General features: G+C 53.1%; 9 non-coding genes across 9 annotated transcripts; 6 read left to right on the forward strand and 3 right to left on the reverse strand.

Annotated features, from left to right (window-relative positions):
• The first annotated feature begins 162 nt into the window (after nt 1-162).
• On the forward strand, nt 163-235 carry TRNAK-CUU (transfer RNA lysine (anticodon CUU)). The gene has a single exon. It is a non-coding gene; the product is annotated as a tRNA-Lys (tRNA).
• A 466-nt stretch (nt 236-701) lies between these two features.
• Nucleotides 702-774, forward strand: TRNAV-GAC (transfer RNA valine (anticodon GAC)). The gene has a single exon. It is a non-coding gene; the product is annotated as a tRNA-Val (tRNA).
• A 1,114-nt stretch (nt 775-1,888) lies between these two features.
• TRNAR-UCU (transfer RNA arginine (anticodon UCU)) lies at nt 1,889-1,993 on the reverse strand. Its single transcript has 2 exons — nt 1,957-1,993; nt 1,889-1,924 (listed from the first exon to the last, which is right to left on the reverse strand). It is a non-coding gene; the product is annotated as a tRNA-Arg (tRNA).
• A 1,191-nt stretch (nt 1,994-3,184) lies between these two features.
• On the forward strand, nt 3,185-3,266 carry TRNAS-GCU (transfer RNA serine (anticodon GCU)). Its single transcript has one exon. It is a non-coding gene; the product is annotated as a tRNA-Ser (tRNA).
• Nucleotides 3,267-6,681: 3,415 nt separating this feature from the next.
• TRNAY-GUA (transfer RNA tyrosine (anticodon GUA)) lies at nt 6,682-6,771 on the forward strand. The gene is given in 2 exon segments: nt 6,682-6,718; nt 6,736-6,771. It is a non-coding gene; the product is annotated as a tRNA-Tyr (tRNA).
• A 3,271-nt stretch (nt 6,772-10,042) lies between these two features.
• On the forward strand, nt 10,043-10,114 carry TRNAE-CUC (transfer RNA glutamic acid (anticodon CUC)). Its single transcript has one exon. It is a non-coding gene; the product is annotated as a tRNA-Glu (tRNA).
• A 910-nt stretch (nt 10,115-11,024) lies between these two features.
• Nucleotides 11,025-11,098, reverse strand: TRNAI-AAU (transfer RNA isoleucine (anticodon AAU)). Its single transcript has one exon. It is a non-coding gene; the product is annotated as a tRNA-Ile (tRNA).
• Nucleotides 11,099-13,736: 2,638 nt separating this feature from the next.
• TRNAS-AGA (transfer RNA serine (anticodon AGA)) lies at nt 13,737-13,818 on the forward strand. The gene has a single exon. It is a non-coding gene; the product is annotated as a tRNA-Ser (tRNA).
• Nucleotides 13,819-14,535: 717 nt separating this feature from the next.
• Nucleotides 14,536-14,609, reverse strand: TRNAT-UGU (transfer RNA threonine (anticodon UGU)). The gene has a single exon. It is a non-coding gene; the product is annotated as a tRNA-Thr (tRNA).
• Between the last annotated feature and the right edge of the window lie 1,623 nt (nt 14,610-16,232).

Consider the following 16,232-nt stretch of genomic DNA (forward strand, 5'->3'; position numbering starts at 1 on the left):
TGTGGGGAAAGAAGTGGGTGTGTTGGGAGTGGGGTTTGAGCTCAAACCTCCCCACAGAGCAGAACCCCACATTAGGGGCAAGAAAGAGCCTTGAGTCAGGCAGTGGAGAACACCTGGCTCCTGTTATGCTGTGATGGGATATTAGGAAACTTTTTGCCCACAGCCTGGCTAGCTCAGTTGGTAGAGCATGAGACTCTTAATTTCAGGGTCATGGGTTCAAGCCCCATGCTGGGTGGTGCCCTTCTTTAACTCACATTCTCAGCCTGTGAGCAATTGGCTCAGTTTTCATTAGGGCTTTAGAAAGAAAAAGTCTAGTCCTGGGGTCCAGCTTTAGTAGAACCAGAGAGAGAACCAACTGCAAATTCCATCTTCTGAGGAGAATGGAAGAGGATTTTCTTCTCCTCAGTTCTAGCCACATCAGCCCAGGGAGGAGAAAAAATAACCCTCCGCCCGCTGATTGTCCCCTGTCAGCTTCTGTAGCTTCACCTCCTGCCACAGCAGCTCCAGCTTTGAGCTACAAATCTCAAGGGGCTGGTGAGGAAATGAGGAGCTGGCAGCTCGGGTTAGTGGCTTCCCTGAGAACAAGAGGTGGAGTGTTCACAAGGTGCATTCCCCTCCCCTGCAGAGCAGGGTGTTAGAAAGAGCTATGAACAGAACAGTCAGCCAAGTGCCATTCTCTGAAGAACAGTTGTGTGTTTTGTGTTTTTGTGGTGTAGTGCTTATCACATTTGCCTGACATGCAAAAGGTTCCTGGTTCAAAACCAGGCACAAACACAGGGTCTTCTCTTATTGCTGCTCTCCTGGGTGCCCGGGTAAGTGCAGCTCCTCCTGCCTGGGATAAGCCCAACTCACATGCGACGGGGGGGGGTGACATCAGCTGAGAATGCCCCTTGGTGCCAACCTGGGGAAGCCAGATGGGTCAGGCCAGGCACCGGATGGACACTTGTGTCTCAGCCTCCCCTGCCCTCGGAAGCAGGTGTATGGGGCCAGCTCCTCCTGCTGCTTCCCTTGTGTGACTTGCCCAAGGAGGAAGTGAGGCAGGAATGGGGCAGAGGAGGGAGGCCAAGCTGAGGGGGGCAGGACAAAAGCTCAACATCTCAGTGGGACTCAGTAGGGTGAGCAGAGCCCCCCCCCCCTTGTTCTGCCAAAGCCTGTGGGGTGGGGCTGGCTGTGGGGAGGCAGAGCCCTGTGCCTGTCTCAGGGCATCCCCCAGGAGCCTCCTTGCAGCCCAGGAGAAGAAGGGGGCTCTGGGTGGAAGGAAAACAAGCAAAGCTGGGCCCAGTGGGCCTAGGCCAGGGCTCCAGTTTGACCCAGCTGAGTCACAGGTTTCTTGTGTAGGTCCCATGGTCTAAGAGGCAGCACTAAGGACTCTGAGTGAACCCTCTATCTACGCTGCACCTAAACTTGAAATAAGATGTTACATCAGGGCTCTGTCTACACTACACAGACAACGCTTTAGTAAAGAGAACACAGCTGCCAAATTGTTTTCGGAAGAGCAGACATGCGTTTTTGGTGCCTCTGTGAACCTTGTTTTGTGAAGAAGAAGGGAATGTTACAAAAAAAGGTTTTTTTCCCACATTTGGCCCAGTGTAAACAGGCCAAATGTTGGAAAAGCTTCTTCCAGAAAAAGCTATGCAAACTAGGGGTCACAATTTACCTAGCTTTTTCAGAACAGTGTGTGTAGACATAGCTTGAGCGAGGCACAGCACTGGTAGGAGACATGGAGGGACAAAAGGGTCTATGGGTACCTGCAGCCTTTCAGAGGAGCCCTTGTCTCCACTCTTGCTGGGGTCTCCTGGGAACTGTCTGGACTAAAGCCCATCCTACTGTCAGGCTAAGGATTTCCTGGTCTGTAAAAGCAGCTCTGGAAATGAGAAAGCAGCTGAAGTGACTCTGATGGAATTTGAACCCACAACCTTTGAATGACCAACCTAGGTCACAGTGAGCACCAAATCTTAGAAGTCCAACACGCTTTCCATTGCGCCACAGAGCCCTGTGGATTGTGGGTTTTGCTGTCTCTAATATCTGCTTTGCAGCATGGCAATTGCTGGGGGAAAAGAAAGGGGAGCCAGGTCTGTCTCTTTTGGGAGAGCAGGTAGGAAGAGGGAGGGGCCACTGAGCCCCCTGACAGTGAAAACAATTGGGCTATGTCTATGCTGGCAGGTTCTTGCGCCAGAAATATGCAAATGAGGCTAAGCGTAGCGGCATTGCACAAGAGGGTTTTTCTTGCACAAGAGGGGGCTGTGTAGATGCTCCTTCTGGCACAAGAGCCTCTTCCACAACAATGGTGGCTCATTAGATATGCAAATGAGGCTCACCCACTCCCTTGGCCACTTGCCACTGCTCCTACCGGCCGCCCGCCAGCCACTCCCTCCAGTCACCCCATCCATGCTGCTGTGGGTGCCAGTGTCTCACCACACTGTGAAATCAGACCAGAGACGGACACTGTCAGTAAACACTCATATCGGAAACGCTCCTCTGGATGCTGGGCCCACCAGAGCCGTGTGCCGCTGCCATCTGCCTGCTCCATGGACATCTTCCCATTGCAGAGCGCGCGCCGAGCCAGACTGTGACTAGACAGCCCCTCTCTGGGCACCCAGGGGCTACGTCTACATTGCAGGCTTCTTGCTCAAGAATGGCCGTTCTTGCGCAAAAACTTAAGGAGCATCTACACTGCATGCGTGTTCTTGCAAAAGTAAATTTATGGCAAAACATAGGAAAAGAGGGCTTCCTGGGCAAGAGTTATTCCTCTCCCCATGAGGAATAAACCCTCTTGTGAAAGAGCTCTTGCAGAAGAAGGTAGTATAAATGGGCAACAGGGTTTTTTGTGCAAGAAATCCCTATGGCTAAAATGGCCATCAGAGCTTTCTTGCCCAAGAGAGCGTGCACACTGCCACAGACATTCTTGCGCAAAAGCACATGGCAGTGTGGATGTGCTCTTGCACAAGACATTTTGCACAAGAACTCTTGCACAAAACAGTTCTTGTGTAAGAAGCCTGCAGGGTAGACGTAGCCAAGGGGTGTTTGGGTTTCTTACGTGCACTGAGCTTTGTACAACAGCCCAGAGAACATTGTGAAAAGCCAAAACCTTCCAGCCCTGGGTGTCCCTGGCCAGCCAGCAAGTGGCACAAAGGTTCCTGGCAGTGATGGCTTTGGGTAATTGGTAACAAACCCCTACAACTTAGATGAGGTGGCCGAGTGGTTAAGGTGATGAACTGCTAATCCATTGTGCTCTGCATGCATGGGAACAAATCCCATCCTCATCGGATGTTTGCAGCCCTTCCTCTTGCTTCTCCCAGAAGTTCAGTGCCAGCCCCTCCTGTAACCCTGCCTGCCCCAGCCCCTCCCACTGCAGCCTGGGGAAAGGGGAAATCTCCACAGAGACACTCCCAGCTGGGACCCTCAATCCCTTCTGCCCTCAAGGGGAAACCTCACAAAGGAGATTCCAGGCAGCCAGGCCATGGGGGTCTCTGAGATGCCCCAGCCCTGCAGCCTGTCCCACCTGGCTATTGCCATGGTCCCTCTGTGAGGTCACTGCCTCCCAGCCAATGAGCTGAGGTGCTGAAAAAGTTCCTTGTGATGTCACTGCTGCCTTGCAGGCTCATGTCCTCCCCTGCCTACCCCCTTGGCATGTGTGAGCTGCTCCCCCTCTTCTCCCATCACTCAGGGCTGGTTCTGGGGCTCACACAGGGAACATCAGAGGCTGCTCAAGGTGCCACATGCCCCCAAGGTCACCTTTGAAATGTCAGGGCAAGCCAGAATCTATCCCATCACTTCCCCAAAACCCCACCCCTTTGCTGAGCCTCTGCCCGCCCCAAACCTTTCCATGGACTCTTGGTTACTAATGGACACTCGCCACTAATGACATAATCACACCCCAGCCATTTCGCTAGGGCTGCAGCTGGGGAGAAAAGTTTAATTTAAAACATTAAACAATTAAGCATTTGAACTGTCTCATGTTAGTTGATCAACCTTAATTTTAAATAAAGGAAAACATTACAGCCAGCACAATGTTTCAGTGTCGCTTTATTTATGGCAGGGGTGGGGAACCTTTTCTGGGTCGGGGGGCCACTGACCCGCAGAAAATTGGGGGCCACAAAAGTGAGAAACAAAAAACCTCTTCCAAAGGCCCCCAGCCCTCTCTGATGTGGCCCCCAACTAAGACACCTCACTCCTCTGGCGTTCCAGCCCCATGGCGTGAGGGGAAGGGACAGGGAGGACTGAGGTTCACATTTACTTTTCTGGGGCAGCAGAACTAGTGGATTTTGTGGACTTGCTTAGTCTATTGGTTTCTAATCAAAAACCTGAACCACTCGGCCGCCTCAGCTCTGATCTGAGCAGTGTCAGAGGGCAGGGGAAATTGGTAACTAATCCCAGTGCCCAGGCCTGACAGCACCTGCCCCACAGAATTCACACAGCAAATCTGGCTCCCCGAGCACAGGAGGAGTTTGGGGGCTCATTGCTGGGCTGTGGGGTGAAGCATTAAACCAGCCCCCTCCTGTGGGGCTGTGAGTGTTGCTGTCCCTGCTGTACCGACAGGGCCATGGAGACAGGGAGAGATTCACTGAACAGGCCAAGGTTGCCTAGCGAGTTAGAGCCAAGATCTGACCCCAGCTCCCTGCCCCACCCACCGACGTGCTGACTCCCTCACTGCCATGGGGCTGTTTGCATTGGCCTCTTCTCTCTGGAACCAAGTTTAAGCCACAACTGAGGCTCTGGGCAGGGGGCTGGGTATGGGGGGTCTGAGTGTGGGAGGGGGAGCGTGTGTTCCTCTGGTTCACCTTTTCCCTTTATTCTAGCCCAGCAATTACCCTGCTGCAAAGCAGAGTGAAGAAATGAGGGTTGCTGTGAGCTGCGGTGCAATAGTCAGGGTCTTGGACTTCTAAGCTGTAGCCATTAGTGTGAGCTAGACTAGTCATTCCAACATTGTGGGTTCAAATCCCACTGGAGTCACTTAAGGTGCTCTCTGATTTCCAGAGCAGCTTTTACAGAACAGGCTGGACCTGCCCCTGTTGCATGATGACAGTGTCAGGAAGCTTGTGATCCCAAGACCTCTGTGTGAGACTCCCCTGGGGGGTGCTCACAGGAGAGAGCCCCTGGCTACCACACACAGGCCACGGAGACCTGCTCCATGGTCAGCTGGGTGCGAGAGACGTGCCTGAGACTCCTGGTGGGTGAGTTGGCCCTGCCCTGCCCTTCCTTGAAAAAGACGGGGCAAACACAGGCCGGTTGACAGGGGCTGTGACACTCCAGCAGCGGGGCTGTCCAGCCTTTCAGTTGGATTCAGATGGATTCAGACCAGGCTGGTCGGAGCCTCTTGCGCTCACGAAGGGGGATTCTGCACTTGCTGCCTTGGGAGCCAGGGTCACATTGCAGAGCTCCCCCAGGGCGGGGTTTGGATTGGAGTCCCTGGGACGGGGGAGGGGGGTTTGGTCCCTTCCTGAGGGCACAGAATTAACAAGAGAGAATTCCTTCCCCCGCAGCAATCTGAGTTGGCTAAAGAGTTGGTAACAGAATATTTTCCCAAGTTTAAATAGAGGAAAGAAAAGCCTCCGTGGTGTAGCCATCACTGTGTTTGTTTAACATACAGCAGCTCCTTAGTTCAAAGCCCTATAGAAACACAGGTTCTTGAGGTGTCCTCTCTGATGGGACAGACATGTTCTACTCTGAGCTGGGGGTCTCAGGGCTTGGGTCCTTTGTTGCCCTACTCAGGCTTGTGCAGAGGTGTCTTGGAAGCTCTAGTTGAAGGCTCTTTCACAGGCGAGTTCTTCTTGCTGGTCTCCTTCTTGGACCCCAGTTTATATAGTGAAAATTGAGTCCTGCTTAGCAATATCTTAACCAATTATTTTAGTATAATTTTGCTAACCAGTCATAAGATACTATTGTGATTTACCTAACCAATCATACTCCACCACCTTAGTTGATTTACATCTAGCAAAATTAATTATACAGCAGACAGAAACAGATCCAAACCAGACAGCGACCACACAGACAAACAATAGGAAAGGGAGGACAATAATCATAGAATGCCCATTGCACAACCACAACTATTGATAAGCAGTTTCTTGCCAGACAAAACGGTGTTTAACTAAGTTTTCTCTACCCATCTTGAGGTCTGTTTCTTATCTGGTACCAGTGGGTGCCATTAGGACAGGATCCCCTTCTCACAGCCTAGTGCGACACTATTTCAGCGTCATTTATCTGGAATATGAGTATGTGACTCCAGGCTTTACAAATAATTGCTGCTGCTCTTGAGTCTGGCTGCAAAAGAAAGCTTTAGCTTAGACCTACTGAATAGCTACAGGCCTTCCAATAGGGTTACAGAGAAACCATATTGTTACAGATGACCTTTCCAGGCCAAAGATAGAAGGAAACCCTCAGGGGTGTTTCTAGACTAAGGTTCATTCAATTGGTTTGTTTTTTTGTAGACCTGACCCTACCGCACCCCTAGAGACTCTGGAACAAAGAAGACACATGAGAAGAACCCAACTTTCTTCCTTTTGCTGTGACATGGATGGATCTAGCTCAGGTTTCACTGAAGGGGTCTGTCTGCATGTGAAGTACCTGTGACAGCCTCTGTGCACCTCTGCCCCTCATCAGCAATGCCATATACTTGGGGGGAGCGATTGCCCTGAGACTTGCAGAAAGGACAACCTGGACAAAGAATACATACTTAGGCACCCTTTGATAGTTCAGCTGGTAGAGCGGAGGACTGTAGTGTGTGTTTGGCAAGTGATCCTTAGGTCGCTGGTTCAACTCTGGCTCAAAGGAGCTGTTCTTTTCCCTCCAGCCTGGCCTTAGCAGAAGACAACGAAGGTGGTTACCTTGGGTCCATGTCTTCAGAACCCTGCACTGCAATTGACAAAACAATGGTGGGGATGAGCTGCCAATCACATTTCTTGGGCTGTGCAGGTTCTGTCCACACACAAAAGTTCTTTTGGAACAATGGCCGTTATTCCACAACAACACTGCAAGTGTCTACACAGCAATTCGGTTATTTTGAAATAATTCTGAAGTATCAGACGGCTTATTCCAACTTCTGCAAACCTCATTCTACAAAGAATAACACCTGTTCCAAATTAGCTATTTCACAATAAGGCCTGTGTAGATGCGCCACTGCTGCTAGTTTGAACTAGCCCCTTCTTGTGGACATACTAACTTATTCTTCTGAGACAGGGCGTCTACACTGCGGAGCCTGCCTCAGACTATTCTGAGGTTTCCCTGCAGTGTAGATGTGCTAGTTCGAAATAAACTATTTTGGAATCACTATGTGTAGTCATAGCCAGAGGGATGAAGCAGCAGGAGGAAAGCCAGGAGTGCAGAGGCCAGCCGGAAAACTGAGTGTCCCCAATGCCCATGAGGAGGTCAGTGTGTAGGGCCCATGGTGTAAGGGGCCGCACTCAGGACTTTGAAACCTGTAGCCTGAGTTCAAGTCTCAGTGGGACCTGCTGGTTTAAGCTTGTTACTGTGAGGTTTTTTCACACTGCACAGCTGTGTCTATGCTGCAGGCCTTTTGCACAAGAATGGCCATTCTTGTGCAAAAACTAGCGGAGTGTTTACCCTGCATGTGCATTCTTGCGCAAGAAAATGTACAGTAAACCATTGGAAAAGAGGGCTTCTTGCACAAGAAGGCAGTGTGCACAGGCACGAGGGATTTCTTGTGCCTAAAACAGCCATTAGAACTTTCTTGCACAAGAGAGTGTCCACAGATGCTCTTTATAAGGAGATAAACCATTTCATAGAGCTGGAGAGAACTTTGAGAGGTCATCTAGTCCACTCCCCATGCTCATGGTAGGGCCAAGAGCCATCCCTGAAAGATTTGCCTCAGACGTCTCTAAATGGCTCCTTCAAGAATTAAACTCATAACCCTGGAATGGCAGTTCCAGGGGACACTTCTCCAGTGTTCAAACATCTAACAGATAATATGGCAAAAAAGAAGCCAAAGAGAATTGCACTTACTAGGAAATGTCGTAACTATCACCTCAGATGGGACTTGAACCCACAATTCCAAGATTAGGAAACCAATGCTTTGTCCACTAGGCCACACTACTGACACTGCAAAGACAGAAATTCCCTCTTCCCAATACACATTCCTCAATTTTTAGATAACAGAGTCGCGCTGTTGGAAGGAACCAGAAACACAGAAAGGGCTGAAAATCAGCTCTCAGGAGGCACCTCCAGCTGCCCCCCAAGTGTGGCTCACCCCACACTAGACATGGGCGAAACTTAACACCTTGACATCATGTCTCCCTTCCAAAGCCAAGGGCTAGTCTCCCACAGCCGCAGCCTCAGCAGGGCACTGCACTGGTGCTCACGCTGCTCCTGGGGAAAGGAATGGGTGCTACAGGGGTTGGGGCTGGCGGGGAATGGCCGGTTGTCACTGAAGGGGAAGGATAAAACGCAGCCACATTGCTGAGGGCAGGGAGAGCAGCTGGTGCTGGGCTGGTGGCACCGTGGGACATCCCTGGGGGAGCTCTTCAATGTGACCCTGGCTCCCAAAGCAGCAAGTGCAGAATCCCCCTCGATGAGCACGAGAGACTCCGACCGATCTGGTCTGAATCTGGCTGAAGGGCTCAAGTGCCCCAGTGCTGGAGTGTCAGAGGCCAGAAAGACATAGGAAAAAGTAAACAAAGTCCACCACAGGGAGTTGAACCCAGGATCTCCTGTTTACTAGACAGGTGCTTTAGCCAGCTAAGCCATGGTGCCCTCCTCAGGGAGCCCACTGAAACTGTTCTACTCTATGGTCCCAGACAACACCTTTGCCTCCCAAAGTGCAGCCATTCCCCATTTCCCTCCAGCCCTGGCAGTGTCTGGCTCCCTGGGCACAGAAGGCTACAGCTCAGTGGGCAGAGGCTCTGACATGCACATCTCCACCAGCTGCTTGGCCTGGGGAGTTGGCCTTGAGCTTTAGTATCACTGAGGGGAGGGAGAAGTGCAGCAAACATTGATTGTCTGGATTGTAAACACCCTCTCTCCTGGCCACACAGGGCACTTCTTGGTGCGTCTCAAGCCAGGCCCTGCAAGGAGCCACTGGGGCAGGAACCAGCCCTTGGAGCTCGGCTTGCACCAGAACCGGCAGTTTCCCACCACGTCTCGCTTGAGAAGAGGCGACTTGTTCCCCTTCTTCTCACCTCACGTCTCCCTTGTCTCTGTTCCCTTCAAAGGTCTCCTCCGCCTCAGGACCCGCCTCCTCAGGGCGCTGCCCCTCTGCCACTGGGCTGGGAGTTGGAGACTCCACAGTCTCTGCACTTGGGCTGAGAAGTCTCACTGGGACTCGTCTGTGGATGGCGTTAGTCACCCCAGTGGCCAGCCGGATCCATTCCATAGCGCTGCCCGAGAGGGCGCTTTCCCAATCTCCACTGGTATTTCCTGGGGCTTTGTGTTGGGGGATTGGGCTTGGCCATCTTCTCCGCTAGAAATGCCTCTTCTTTGGAAAGCAGCTCCCAGGAGTTCATGGAACTTCTTCTTCTCAGCTTGGGACAAGGACAAGCAAGGGGCGACGGGACAGGGGTTTATGTGATGATGACAGGGGTGAAGAAAGCAAATAAGAAATTATTTTTTCACCTACTTAAGAACCAGGGTGACAGAATGAAACTGGTAAGTAACCAAGTTAAAAAAAGAAGCATTATTGCACCCAGTGGAACTCCTTGCCAGAGGATGTTGTGGAGGTGAAATCTACAAGAAGGTCCAAAAAAGAACTGGATAATTTAATGCAGGAAAGGTCAATCAATGGCATTTCACCAGAATGGACAGGGCAAGTGTCCCTAGCTGATGTATACCTGAAGCTGGGAATGGAGGGATCACTCAATAACTGTCTGTCCTGAGGATTCCCTCGGAACAATGAAATTGGCTGCTGTTGTGACACAGGATCCTGGGCTAGTTGGACAACTGGCATGGCCCAGTCTGGCTGCTTTGATGTTCTATTTGGCTGTTCTTGTTCCCTCTGGGCAAGGGAGAATGGACCCTCCCCCGCATCCTGAAGTGGACAGAAAATGGCCTGCGAAAGGCTAGTGTAGGTGAGCAAAGAGACTTGCTTTATGTGTCCCTGATTGTCTAGTGGTTAGGATCCAGCACTCTCACTGCTGTGGCCTGGGTTCAATTCCCAGTCAGGGAAAACCAGCTGCAACTTTCCCAAAACATGTCCCTAGTCAATCTTCTTGCCACATGTTACAGCAGCTGAGACCTAGCATGGGGCTAACCCTAACCCCTCCCCCTTGGCTGGGCACTGCCTGGACTCAGGCCTCCCAAGTGCCAGCCTAAGGGCTCTGGAGAGGACAGGGCAGCTCCAGGGGCAGAGTCCTTTTTTCTGCAGTAGTTCAAACCCAGCCCCTTGGTTCCAACTAACTAATATTACTCCTCATTTTTTGCCCTCTGTGCCTACCTCCCAACCTCAACACACCCCAACACATCCCCTTCCCTCTCCCTCTCCCCCTCCCCTTGCTGGTAACACAATCAGGACTTTTCCCTGTTGAAAGAACAAACTCTCTGGTTTTTATGTGGGGAATGTAGAACTGGGGAGGGGCTAAGGAAAGACCCTGGGAGGGGGAGGAGGCTGGGAGGAAGGGCTAAGGCTGGCACCTTCCTCTGATGGTCCCACTGCCTCATGTCAGGGGCCTCAGCAGCGCTGGGGGGTGGCTCCAGGGGGAGAAGCTGGTTCAGGGGAACTTGAGCTTCTGGGCCACTGAAGCAGGCCCCCAGCAGCAGCCTCTGTGCAGGGCAAACACGCTCCAGGCCTCCCGGTCATATTGAGTCTCCCCGTGTGGCTTGGGCTCCAGAGCCTGCCCCCCAGCTGGTGCCTTGAGGTAGCCACTGCAGCAGCAGCAATTTGGGCATCAGGTCCCCTGCTTTTGGGGACAGGAAGCCAGGCCCAGGCCCTTTTAGCAACTGGAGCTGTACAGGATGAGCCTTCCCCTACCAGATCTCTGCCCTGCTTCCTGCAAAGCTCTCAGCCTTTTGCTTGTTTCTGTTTCCCTGTCCATAGCAGGCAGCTAAAGGAAGGAAAGTCACCAAGCCAAACACCCCTGTGGCCAGCATGGGGCTTGAACCCATTACCTTGGCATTATTAGCACCACGCTCTAACCAGCTGAGCTAGCCAGCCTACAAAAGTACAACTCACCAGTGGCCCTTTCAAGAGAGGTGCCTCAGGCAGCTTCAGAGATGTCTCTGAAGCTGCCAATGGCTCTTCTCTGACAGGGCCACTAGTGACTCACTGTGACATGGGCTGGCTAGTCCAGCTGGTTTGAGGGTTGGTCAAGGTGGCTGGTGGCCAGCAGACCCAGGGCAAAGAGAAGCCGGAATCTCTTGCTGCCAGCACCTTGCCTCCCAGCTTCTTCCCTGCCAGCAGCAGCAGAGTCCTGAGCGCTGCCCTTGACACCATGGGACCAATCTCCCCTCACTCAACTGGGCCAAGCTGGTGTCCAGTTCAGGCCCACTGGGACCTGCTTTACTTGGGTCCTTCCGCCCAGAGCCCCCTTCTTCTCCTGGGCTGCGAGGAGCATCACTGGGATACTTTCTCATATCCCAGCACAGGGCCATCTCTCAGTGACAGGAGATGGGGCTGGTTTCAGGATTTCTTTTAGCCCAGCAGCAAGCAAGGGGAGATGGAGGAAAATCATCCCCGTTGGCAAGCTTTGTGTGACAGGAGGGGTATGAGCTGGAGAACCTGCCCCCCCCCCAGAAGGGCATTTGGGTGAACCCAGGGGCAGCAAGAATTCAGGCCCTCAGGCGAGTGCATTGGGGACAATGTGTGAGCCCTTCCATGAGCATTTTCTGCTCCCACTGGGGAAGGCAGCTGGGCAGGACCAGCCTGCAGCCCACGTCCCTTTCAGCCCCAGGTGCAGGAGGTAACAGAGAGGGGAGGAAAGTCCATGGCCAGAGCCTCCTCCCAGCAGTCTGGCCCTGCGCAGAGTCTGTGCATGATGGAACCTCTCCCAGCAGGGCTATGGCCTGTTCTCTGCAAAGTGCTCAGCTGGTTCATTTTTTTGCAGGCCCATTGTATGTGTCCCTGGTGGCTTCATTTACAGTTTTCAATCTTTACATTTGCATCCCTTTTTGGAAAAGAGGGTGCAAGTGTAAACATACCCTACATAGTGAGAGTTGGCTTCCTTCAGTTGAGCCTGGCTGTGTCCCTACTTCAGGAACCCAAAGGGAGCAAAGAGCAGAAGTACTGGAAACTGGTGGGGTACCCTCTGAATTTGATTTAGTGAGTCTTAGTTGGACTTGCTAAATCAAACTCCAGAAGATTGATTGTGGCCATTCCTCCCCCTCTGGGTGTGATTCTTGTACTTCTGCACAGCACAGCCCAGGTAGATCAAGAACCTTCAGATCACCTTGCTGAACTGATGGGAATAGAAACCAGACACACAACAGATTTGAACTTGTTTCAGTTGAGATGGGTTTGCCTGGTTTATGCACATTGACACAGGACCACATTAGGGGTTTGTAGTAATTTTAGGAATCTCTGCACAGCAGAAATCCAGAATATGATGCAACTGGAGAGGCAAACATTTCAGGAAAGTTGATCAACCTTTCAGTGGGCACTTGGAGTTGAACCAGAGACCACTTTGCCTGCAGGCAAACACTCTACCACTGAGCTACACCCCCATTACACTTGCTTTTTTGCATCCAGTGTTAGGAAATTAGCGCTGGCAGCACATTCTGCAGGAGCAGGTGGTGCCTTGCACACATGGTGGGGGGGAATGGTCCTCTATGGGGTCACACATGTGTGGTGTCCCCCAACCTACGATCAGCATGTCACGTCACGATAGCGCATCATCCCCTGTGCTCCCGCCTGCCCTGTGTGTGTTGCAACCTCACAACACTCACCTGATGTTCCCTCCCCAGTGCCCGAAGACATTTGGGAGGCCTCCTGCATCTGGGGGACCGGTTCCAGGGGGAGGGTCACAACGTTCCTGGAATCCTCCTCCTCATCCTGGAGCTGCTGGGTCAGCAGGGTTGTTGTCCTGAAGCTGCGGTTACTGCTGCCCAGGTGTCTCCATCCCAGACTCCACAACTGTCCCTGGAGACAGGGTTCCCCAGGACTAGGTCCAGTTCCTCACAGTATGCACAGTCCTGCGGTGCTTCCCCAGAGCAGGAGCTGCGCTCACAGGTCCTCACATACCTCTGCCACAATTTCTTTACCTTGGGTCTGACTTGGTCAGGGGAGGGGGAAGGTGGCCTTTCTTTGCAAGGCCGTTAGCCATTTGGCCATAAATATCTGCATTCCTCCGCCTGGACTGCCGGGCCTGCAGAGACGCCTCCTTGGACCACAGCTTTATCTCTGGCCCAAACCATGACAGTGCCCGGCACCTGCTGCCACTTGCTTGGTCCTGCGATGTGTCCCTGGAAGGGCCAGAGGGGTCCCTGGGAGCTTGTGCCTCTGACGTGGGTCTCCAAGAGGCTGGAAGCGCTCGATCTTAGCTGACTGGATAGTGAAATTATACTAAAATAATTGGTTACGGTAGAACTAAGTGGTACTTGAATTTCTCTTTATAAACTGGGGTCCAAGAAGGAGACCAGCAAGAAGAAGGAAAAGGGGAGAAGAGAAGAGAAGACAAGACCAAGGAGGAGAGAAGACCTTGAAGCAGAACTCACCTCCAAGGTAACCTAAGACCAAAACAGCCAGAACTCCTCTGCACAGCTGTTGCAATGGTTTGCTGTGTGAACTCTGTGGCAGGTGACATTAGGGCTGTGCACTGGGATTATTTACCAGTTTCCCTGGCCCCACTTTGCCCAGAGCTGTGATGGCCGAGTGGTTAAGGCGTTGGACTAGAAATCCAATGGGGTTTCCCTGTGTGGGTTCAAATCCTGCTCACAGCATGGTCTGTGTTTTGCCCACACCTCTTCCTCAGGCAGCAAGGGCCTCTGTGATTTACCAGCAGTGGGGCTGTTACTGTTGGCATGAGGACTGGATTAAGGGGTGAGCTAATGAGGCAGCTGCCATCAGGCACTGGCTCCTGGCAGGCTGCAGCAGCTGCCCCTGGGCTGGGGCTGCATTAACCTCCACAGCACCTGTCAGCAGTGTCCTTCCCCATGCAGCAGTGGAGCTTTGTCTAACCTGCCCCAAGGGACCCTGGGTTGCACGCCAGCGGTGGTGGCAGGGCCAGGCTGTGCAGCACAAGAGCATCCTGCTACCACAGGCTCCACGCATGGAGGGGGAGGGGCTGTATATGCACTGTGCACCCAGGGTGGAACCTCACATGGACCGTGAGCCGGGGGGCAGTGCCACATGCCTGGGGCACTAGAATGGCTCAGGCCGGCCCTGGTCAGCATCTAACTAATTGCAGCATCAGGCCATGTCTTCACTCAGGTGGAGATTTCTGCTGCAATCCATCTCCCAGAGTTTGATTTAGTAAGTCTAGATAAGACTCTCTAAATCAAACCCAGAGGGCACCTGCACCAGTACACACTGCTCCTGCTCTTTGCTGCCATCCTGCTTCCACTGTGAGGACACCAGCAAACTCAACAAAAGATAAAACCATCACCAGACATGTGTTGGGATATGGTGAAAAGAAGAGACACATTGGCCTCAACACAAGGCACCACTGGGAGTTGAACCCAGGATCTTCTGCTTACAAGGCAGCTGCTTTAGCCAACTAAGCCATGGTGCCCTCTTTGAAAGTAGCCCTCAAACTGTTCTACTTTATGGTTCCAGAGAACATGTTCCCATTCCAAAGTGCAGCCGTTCACCGTTCCCCTCCAGCTCCTGCTGTGTCTTGAGGTCTGCGCAGCCTAAGACGTTAGATTGGCAGCTGGAACCCAAAACCTTTTTGTTAATTGTAGCACCAGGCCCCAAAGGGACAGCCCCAAGGCAGCCGCCTGGTCCTAATGCCGGGCCTGCAGCCAGGGGGAGGCAGAAGAATCTCTCCTTTCAGGTGGCATCAAATTAGCAGGTAGGCTAGCTCAGCTGGTTAGAGTGTGGCGCTAATAATAACAAGATCATGGGTTCAAACCCCATGTTGACCACAGAGATGTTTGGGGAAGGATGGCTCAGTGGTTTGAGCATTGGCCTGTGAGTTCAATCCTTGGCACAGGCCACTTGGGGCAAAAATTTATTAGAGGATGGTACTTGGTCCTGCTGAGAAGGCAGGGGACTGGACTTGATGACCTTTCAATGTCTGGTCTAGGAGACAGGTAATCCCCATTTTAAAAAAAAAGGGGGGGGAACTGAAGGGCCTTTGCTGATCACAGGCCTCTGCTGTGCTGGCTGAGCTTTGGAAGGGGACCTGGGGCAGGCTGCTGCTTTGCCCAGGTAGCCCTTGGGTGAGTGTTGGGGCAGGAGAACCCAGCAACACAGGGGGCTCTAATGGGTGCTTAACTGGCAGAAGGACCCTTGAGTGACTCCAGACAGAAAGGCTGCATCTGTGGCTGCCCTGGCAGGCTCTGCCCCCTTCTCCCACTGGCCTGGGCCTGGCACCACAGAAAGCCCCTTGGCAAACCAGAGGCCTCAGGCCTGTCCCTCTGAGGGGCTTGTGACTTGGCCTCCCCTGCCATTGGTGCTGGCTCTCCTGGCTGCTGGCCAAAGGAGGCAGCGAGGGAGCGAGGGAGGAGCAGAGGCTGACAGCTCTGGCTCCAGCACAAGCTCACAGGGGGGCACAAGCTCACAGGGGGAAATGTGCCATGTGCCCAATGTTCCAGGCCTGGGTGAAGTGACTGGCGCAGCCCACAGGCCTGTGAGGGACAGACTGAGACTGAGAGCAGGGCCCCACTGGCATAGGAACGGCAGCAGCTTGGACTCTTGGACTCACTGGTGAGTCTCACTTGCTGACCAGACTCCTGGGATCTGGGGTCAGAGCCTCCTGGCCACAATGCTACTCCAGGGGGGCCTGGTTCTGGGGGCTGGAGGCCTTTGCCCTGGAGTCTCAGAGCTCCCCAGTGTCAGCTGCCACTGGCCTGAATGGTGCTGGATGCTCCTGCTCCCCTCCCCTCCCAGCAGGCTGGCTCTGTGCAGCTGGCTCTGTGCAGGCTGGAGCCTCCTCCTGCCAGGTCCCCGGAGCCTCCTCCTGCCAGGTCCCCGGCCTGCTCCCTGCAAAGCCTCAGCCTGGCTCCTTTGCTTGCCCTTTGCTTGCAGGGCCCCTGGAAATGGTTCTGGGCGGATCCCGAGCCCCAACATTGGGTGCAGCACTGTGGGGCCCCGGAGCCCGGGCTGCAGCCAGGAGGGGGAATCTCCCACAGGGCCGGTGGCTGGTGGGATGTAGAAAGCTGCTCCCTGGGAACCTTTCCTGGAAACCTTT

Source organism: Pelodiscus sinensis, chromosome 31 (genome assembly GCF_049634645.1).
Source record: "Pelodiscus sinensis isolate JC-2024 chromosome 31, ASM4963464v1, whole genome shotgun sequence".
In the NCBI taxonomy this organism is placed as follows: Eukaryota; Metazoa; Chordata; order Testudines; family Trionychidae; genus Pelodiscus; species Pelodiscus sinensis.